Here is a 7,628-nt window from a genome sequence, read left to right as displayed (position 1 = left end):
CTGTACTGTGGACTCAGACATCTGCCCTCGTTCTCTGTAACCACCTCACCCACATGCCCTCTCACCTGTTGTTTGCTCTCAGCTGTTGCACCCTTATTGCAGTCCCTTGTCTGCCTCACTATGCAGTCAAGCTAGTATTGGCCCATCGCTTCATCTCTGCAGTTCACATCACCTGTGATAGCCTATTTGCATCATTTTAGTCTGCTCTCCATCTCACTTCAGCTTTCAGGTGAGACGATAACAGTTCTCAGTTCCTTCTTTGTTGTTCCTTGCTGTTACTTTTCACTCTCACTGCACTGTTTACCATGCACCTATCACTACAACTGCAATATACAAATTGCAAATACAACTAGCACCCATTTTATGCCTTTTTTTTTCCAGTGTAAAATACAGCAATACTAATAGAATCTCAAATTAAATAATGAATTGTCACAGATGTTAGAATAAGATTGGATTGAAATCTTTGTTAAAGAAAATGTCATTAACTACATTAAAACTAATGCAGATGTGCATTCTAGAGAATATGTACCTTCCAGTTATTAACAACAGCACTGTACAATACAGGCTAACATTTCAGTGTGAATTCTTTCCAGCTTTACAAAAAGAGAGACTTTTCCTGGGAATGCAGAATGTGAAACTCCACAGACATGCTGTGTAATCAAAACAGACCTGCAGATGCGAAGGGATTAATAACACCCAAAGGAAAGTAACCAAAAACATACTGACAGAAATACATACATTGTTTTGTTTTGTTTTGTTTTTTCTCCTTACAGCTCTTCCCTGATATTCAGAATAAAAGATTTACAAACAGCAACATCCCAGTTCATAAATTATAGATGTTCACTAGCACCACTGTCCTGCCTTTGCCTATGACAGTCAGAGAAGACTGAGATGGAGACTCAGGTTCAGTTTCTAAAACTCTTCCTTCTCCAAGGTCTGAAGTTACATGGACCTGTGTTTAAGATCTGGGACTTTTCCAGTCTCTCGTTCAAAATCCACTCCCTGCAAATCTTTTAAAAATAAAATTAATTTAGGAAATCTTAAGAATACAGAGCAAATCTGCAGTCCATTAGCTAGAAACAGAGTAAATATAGATTTGCATTTTATCAGTGTTATACTCACATGGGATATTTATGCAACCATTGGAAGAATCAGAAGGCTCACATAACAGTGAAGACTGTCAAAGTTTTACAGACAAAGCAGCTGTATCCTATGTGCATGATAGCAGTGGCTGCTCATCCAGCTCTCATAACCAGTTTAACATAAGCATCAACAATGAAGCTTGTGTTCTTATTCAAGCTTTATGCCACAAAGCAAGTGACTGTGTTAAAAGGAAACCACCAAGTTTCTTAGGAATTTATGAGCAGTTCCAGTTTCATTTTGATGCTTCATTATGAAAGTACTCTGAGTTCAATGCTGAGAACATGCATCCAAACAAGTTTATTCAAAGCAATATGCAGAGTTTATAGGCTCAAATTATGCTTTTAATTATACTCATAATTTTTTACCGGATTTATATCCACTTAGGGCAGTATACAGCCTTGGGTTTTAAACTTGCATTTACTAGGATTGTTCTGCATTCCTGAAACCACCAAGTTATATTATCTTAATTTTTACCAGAATATTTTTTTAAAACTTCCTCAAGGGATTACCTAACATTTGCAGAATATACTTGCTGTTCATTTTCATCCATTTTCATTTATATCCCCATCTATAAAAAAACAACCTTTCACAATGAAGCTAATCAAACATTGGTGCCCAGACGGATTGTGGAATCTCCATCCTTGAAAATATACAAAACTTGACAGGACAAAGCCTGATCAATTGGATTTAAATTGGCCCTGCTTTCAGTGTGAGGTAGGACTAGATAGATGACTTGCCAAAGTCCTGTCTGTAGAGGGTTTACATGGCAAGGTTTTGGTAGTGTAAGGCTGTAGGGGTGGCTTCTGTGAGAAGAACCCAGAAGCTGTCCCATGTCAGATAAGGGCCATTTTCAGCTGGCTCCAAAGGGACCTGCTGCTGCTCAGAGCAGAGCCAATAAGTGATGTTGATTGTGCCTCTGTGAGGGCAGATTTAAGAAATGTTAAAAAAATGCCACACACCAGCAGCTGGGAGAGCCGGGAGTGAGAATCAGCCTTGCAGCCCCCCAGGTCAGTGCAGAGGAGGGCAAGAGGAGCTCCAGGCAGGCAGCAGCAGTTCCCCTGCAGCCTGTGGAGAGGCCCCTGGTGGAGCAGGCTGTCCCCCTGCAGCCCATGGGTCCCACACGGAGCAGATCTCCACGCTGCAGCCCGTGGAGGAGCCCCCGGTGGAGCAGGTGGATGTGGCCTGGAGGAGGCTGCGGCCCATGGAGAGCCCCCGCAGGAGCAGGCCCCGGGCCAGAGCTGCAGTCCGTGGAGAGGAGCCCACGCAGGAGCAGGGGTCTGGGGGGAGCTGCCGCCCGTGGGGGACCCGTGCTGGGGCAGTTTGCTCCTGGGGAATGGACCCCGTGGTATGGAGCCGTGTGGGAGCAGGTCTTGGAGAGCTGCTGCCTGTGGGCAGCCCCCGCAGGCTCAGTTCGGGAAGGACGGCATCTGTGGGAGGGACCCCACGGGGAGCAGGGGCAGAGAGTGGCTGTGAAGGAGCGGTGAAGATGAAAGAGTTATAAACTGACCGCAGTCTCCATTCCCCTGTTCCCCTGAGCTGATGGGGGGAGGAGGTGGAATAGGGTGGATGAAGGGAAGGTGGTTTTAGTTTGTTTTCTTCATTTCTCACTTCTCTAGCTTGTTAGTAATAGATAATGAATTTCTCTATTCTCCCTATGCTGAGAATGTTTTGTTCATCATGATGACTGTTGAGTGATCTCCCTGTCCTTATCTCAACCCTTGAGCCCTTTTCATAGTATTTTCTCCCCCTTTCCCTTTGAGGAGATGGAGTGAGAGAAGTTGGCTGCCCAGCTGGGTAAAACCGCCACTCTGTCCAACATAAATTATTCTATGATTCTATGACCTCATCAAACTCACTGGGTGTGCGTTGTACAGTTACTTGGTACTATTTACCTCCATACTGCACTTCATCACTCTATCTTTTAATTTATCACCATATCATGAGGAAGAGACATAGAAGAGGATACAATGGTCTCTTCCCAGGTTTCTCAGAAGCTTTGGTGCTAAAGGTGTGGCACACATACTCTTTCATCTCCAGTTAGTTTCTCATCACTTGGAAGAATTGTACTCCAGGTCAACACAAATAATAGTTGTGGCTATTGTCCCATGTCTCATACATTCCGCAGAGAAAAGGTGTTATCACTCATGAGATACAATAAGATTAGAAAATAGGAGCCTATGGAGGTGGGATAGCACTTTTGCAGGACCTGTTTTCTTGTATTGGGTAGCCATCTGAGACATATGGGTGCCAATGGTTCTGGTCGCTGGGGGAGGAAAGGCATTAGCAATCCCCCACCGGCCCCTTCTCAAGAAAGTCTTGGGAAACAAGCTTGGAGTAATTAGCATACAAAGTGAGAGCTGGAGGTAGGGACTGACTCATAAATAGCAGAATTCAGAGGGGCCATGTGTGCACCCACCACCTTTGCAAGCACAGCAAGAACTCAACCAGAGAACTCACTGGAACCCAAGGTGATGATCTAGACCTTTCCTATGCTTCTACCTTTCTAACGTGCTCTCCCTCTCTCTCTTTCTTCATTGTATGTTATGGGCCATTCAGCCCTCGTAAAATAACAAGGTTCAAATAACTCCTGTTATAAATAACAAGGTTTAATCAGTTTCTGCCAGAAATAGCTTCCACTATCAATAAAACCTTTCAATCAATTATTTGTTGATATGTCACCTTAATTGTCACACCCAAGGATACTTCAAACATCAGGGGCCTCCAAGTGTGTCATCCAGGATGGCCCTCTCCAGAACCCCAAAATGGATCCTGGCTGGTTTGGGTAGATGTATGATGACTGCATCACAGTTCCAGTCTGACTGAGACCTCCTACATGGTGCAGAGCAATCAATCTCAAAGAAATTTGGGTAGAAGTGCGGTGCCAGGAGTTGGACTCGATGATTCTTATGGGTCCCTTCCAACTCAGGATATTCTATGATTCTATAAATTACTGATATCCAGTAGTAGTAGTAGCAGTAGTAGTAGTAGTAGTAGTAGTAGTAGTAGTATCTCCTCAATAAGCATATCCTGTGAAGCCCTAACAAATAAAGTTATTATTGGGTAGCATGAACTTTTTCCAGAAAAACCCTAGTAACCTCTTTGGCAGCTGTCAGAAGTCAATGGTTTGGATGACTGGACACTTGAAAGATGGAGAGAAGTCCATAGGGCCAGAGTGGAACATGATCTATGATTTACAATTAAAATTAAGTTTGTGTGATATCCTAACACTTACAGTAAAAGCAAAGGGTAAAAGATATCAGAAAACTGAGGTCTGTGCTCTTTTTGCAAGTATGTGAAAGCAGTGGAAATTAATCTTTCTAAAACACTTCTTCCTGGCCGATACTTTTGTCTACTGTTTCTCTTAATTATAGAGTCATCAAATATCCTGATCTGGAAGGGACCCAAAAGGATCATGAAGTCCAACTGCTAGCTCCACACAGGACCACTGAAAAATCAGACCCTATGTCTGAGAGTGTCATCCAAACACTTCTTGAATTCCCTCAGGCTTGGTATTAGGGAGATTGTTCCAGTGCCCTACCACCCTCTTGGTGAAGAACCTTTTCCTAACACCCAGCCTGAACATCTCCTATCACAGCTGCATTTTTTCCCCTCAAGTCCTGTCACCGTTCAACACAGAGTATAAATAGAACCATAGAATCAAGAATCATAGAGTCATGGAATGGTATGGGGTGGAAGGGACCTTAAAGATCATCTAGTTCCAAGCCCTCTGCCATGGGCAGGGATACCTCCCACTAGACCAGGTTTCTCAGGGCTTCATCTAAACTGGCCTTGAACACTTCCTGGGATGGGGCATCCACAGCTTCTCTAGGCAACCTGCTCCAGTGCCTCACCATGCCCATAACACCCCCCTCTGCTCCTCTGTTGAGGAAGCTGCAGGCTGCCTTGAGGCCACCCTTCATACTCCTCTGCTCTGGGCTGAACAATCCAAGTGACTTCAGCTGCTCCCCCTATGTCTTGCCCTCTAGACCCTTCATCATCTTCATAGCCCTCTTTTGGACATGGTAATAGTTTTATGTCCTTATAGTGTGGTAGCCAATACTGCACATGGTACTTGAGGTGAGGCCATCCATACCAGCAGGGTGTAGAGCAGCACAATCACTTCCTTTGACCAGCTAGCAATGCTGCGCTTGATGCACCCCAAGATCCAGCTGAATTTTTGGCTGCCAGGGCACACTGTTGACTTGTATTCAACTTGCTGACTACCAAAACCCCCAGATCCCTTTCTGTGGGGCTGCTGTCCAGCCTTCTGTCCCCTGTTTTGTACGTATATCCAGGATTATCACTTCCTAGACGCAGAATCCTGTATTTGCTCTAGTTAAACTTATATCGTTGGTGATTGACCAGCACTCTAATTTGACAAGATCTCTCTGTGAAGCCTCTATACCCTCAATGGAGTCAACAGCTCCTACCAATTTACTATCATCTATATGCTTCTTAGTATACCTTCATGTCCTGTGTCCAAGACATTTATGAAAACATTAAAGAGAACTGGCCCTAAGTCGGAGCCCTGGGAAAACCCACTAGTGACCAGCTGCCAGCCTGATGTAACACCATCTGCTATAACCCTTCAAGCCCAACCCATCAGCCAGCTGATCACCCATCACATTATGTTTTTTTATCTATCTGTATGCTGAGCATTTTTTCTAGAAGGGCACTGTAAGAAGCAGTATCTGAAGCTTTACTGAAATCCAAAAAGATTACATCATCTGGCTTCCCTTGGTCAACTAAGTGGGTGACTTTGTCATACAAGGAAATTAAGTTCATTAAGCAATTCCCTCTCTGAACCCATATTGGCTGTGACCAACGACTCCATGGTCCTTCACATGTTTTTCAATGAATCCCAGAACAATTTTCTCCATGACTTTACCAGGCACTGAAGTGAGATGGACAGGCTGTTAATTACCAGGTCCTTCTTTCTTGCCCTTCTTGAAAATTGGAACAATGTTTCCCTGCTTCCAGTTGACTGGGATCTTTCCAGATTCCCAAAACTATTAAAAATAATTTAGAGGTCTTGTGATGACAGCAGCCAGCTCTTGGAATACCCTCAGGTGAATCCCATTGAACTCCATAGATTTATATGCATCAAGGTGGAGCAGCAAATCCTGCACAATTTCAGGGTTGGCTGGGAGTTTATCATTCCCATGGTCATGGTCCTCTGTCTTAGGGACCTGGGGCCCCAGAGCTGCAAGCTCAGTGTTGAAGACAGGTAAAGAAGGCATTAAATGTCCCTGCTATGTCTATGTCCCTGTTTGTGAGGTGACCATACTCATCAATTAAAAATGGACCAAGGTTTTCTCTGTTTCTCCTCTTGCTGTTAACATATTTAAAAATAAAATAAAATAAAATAAAATAAAATAAAATAAAATAAAATAAAATAAAATAAAAATATTTTTATTGGCCCCCACAGTACTGGGCTGCTTCAGATCTAATTGAGCTTTGGTCCACAGATTTTCTCCCTACAATGGCAAACAGCAACTCTGTAGTCCTCCCATGTCACCCCATTTTGCTTCCAGCAGCCATACAGTTTCTTTTTCTACCTAAGCTCTAGAAAAAGACACCTGCTCAGGCCAGTCAACCTTCTGCTGTGCCTGCTTGACTTTCATCATTTGGGAATTGCCTGTTCCCATGCTTTTAAGAGGTGGTACTTAAAAATTGATGGGCACTTAGAGACCGCAATGTCTTCAAAAACTCTTTCCTAGGGGACCCTACTAACTAGTTCCCTGAGCAGCCTGAAGCCTGCTCTCCCCATATCCAGGCACTTCCAATCTGGTTGTCCAAGTTCTCCGTGAGCACTAGAGCATGTGAACATGAGGCTCCTTTCAGCTGTCTTACGAAAGCTTTGTCTACTTGTTCTTGCTGACCAAGAAGTCTACAGCAGACACCCACTACAGCACGATTCATGTTGATCTGCTTGATTAAGTTCTTGACTGGCTCCTGACCCATCTGAAGGCAGAGCTCCATACATTGCCAGTGTTCGCTCACTCAAAGGACAGCTCCCTCTCTTTGTCTTCCCAGCCTGTCCTGCCTAAAGAGCCCGCATCCATCTGTTGCAGCACTCCAACTGTGTGACCTATCCTGCTATGCCTCTGTGATCCCTGGGGGTACACAGCACAGCAAATGCACACAGTCCTCTTAAGTCCTTCTGTTTGTTCCTCATGCTGCGTGCATTAGCATACAGGCATTTCAGGGAGCCACCTTAATGTCTGATTCCCCAGAAAGAGCATGAGAGCTTTCCCCAGGAGGCTCTTCTGCTGGCAGTTCTTTCTTTACATGCCTGTACTTGATGTGATTGCACTTCAGTCTCAACTGCTTTGTTCCTTCTGTTCTGATCACACCAGGCTCTTTTCTTGCCTACCCCATCCACAGTTCCTTCACTTGTTTGATGAGGAACATCTGCTTCCCCTGCATTTAGGTGTCTAAGTTTCCTTGATGGCGTTGACACTTCTGGAAAGAAAACAGAAGTG

General features: G+C 44.2%; 1 protein-coding gene across 2 annotated transcripts in view; it reads right to left on the bottom strand.

Annotated features, from left to right (window-relative positions):
• The window catches only part of LOC118156433 (programmed cell death 1 ligand 2-like), a 13,967-nt gene extending 12,638 nt beyond the window's left edge, over window positions 1–1,329 (bottom strand). The window contains exon 1 of one of the 2 annotated variants that reach the window (XM_035310517.1): window positions 1,123–1,329. The gene's annotated coding sequence lies outside the window, so the exon portion shown is untranslated. Of the gene's footprint in view, window positions 1–65; window positions 150–1,122 lie in introns of those variants that run through there. The other variant, XM_035310518.1, reaches the window with a different exon arrangement.
• Between the last annotated feature and the right edge of the window lie 6,299 nt (window positions 1,330–7,628).

The sequence above is a fragment of the Oxyura jamaicensis genome, chromosome Z (assembly GCF_011077185.1).
Source record: "Oxyura jamaicensis isolate SHBP4307 breed ruddy duck chromosome Z, BPBGC_Ojam_1.0, whole genome shotgun sequence".
Lineage (NCBI taxonomy): Eukaryota > Metazoa > Chordata > Aves > Anseriformes > Anatidae > Oxyura > Oxyura jamaicensis.
The sequence above is the reverse complement of the archived record's forward strand: the minus strand, read 5'-3'. Positions and strand labels throughout refer to the sequence as shown.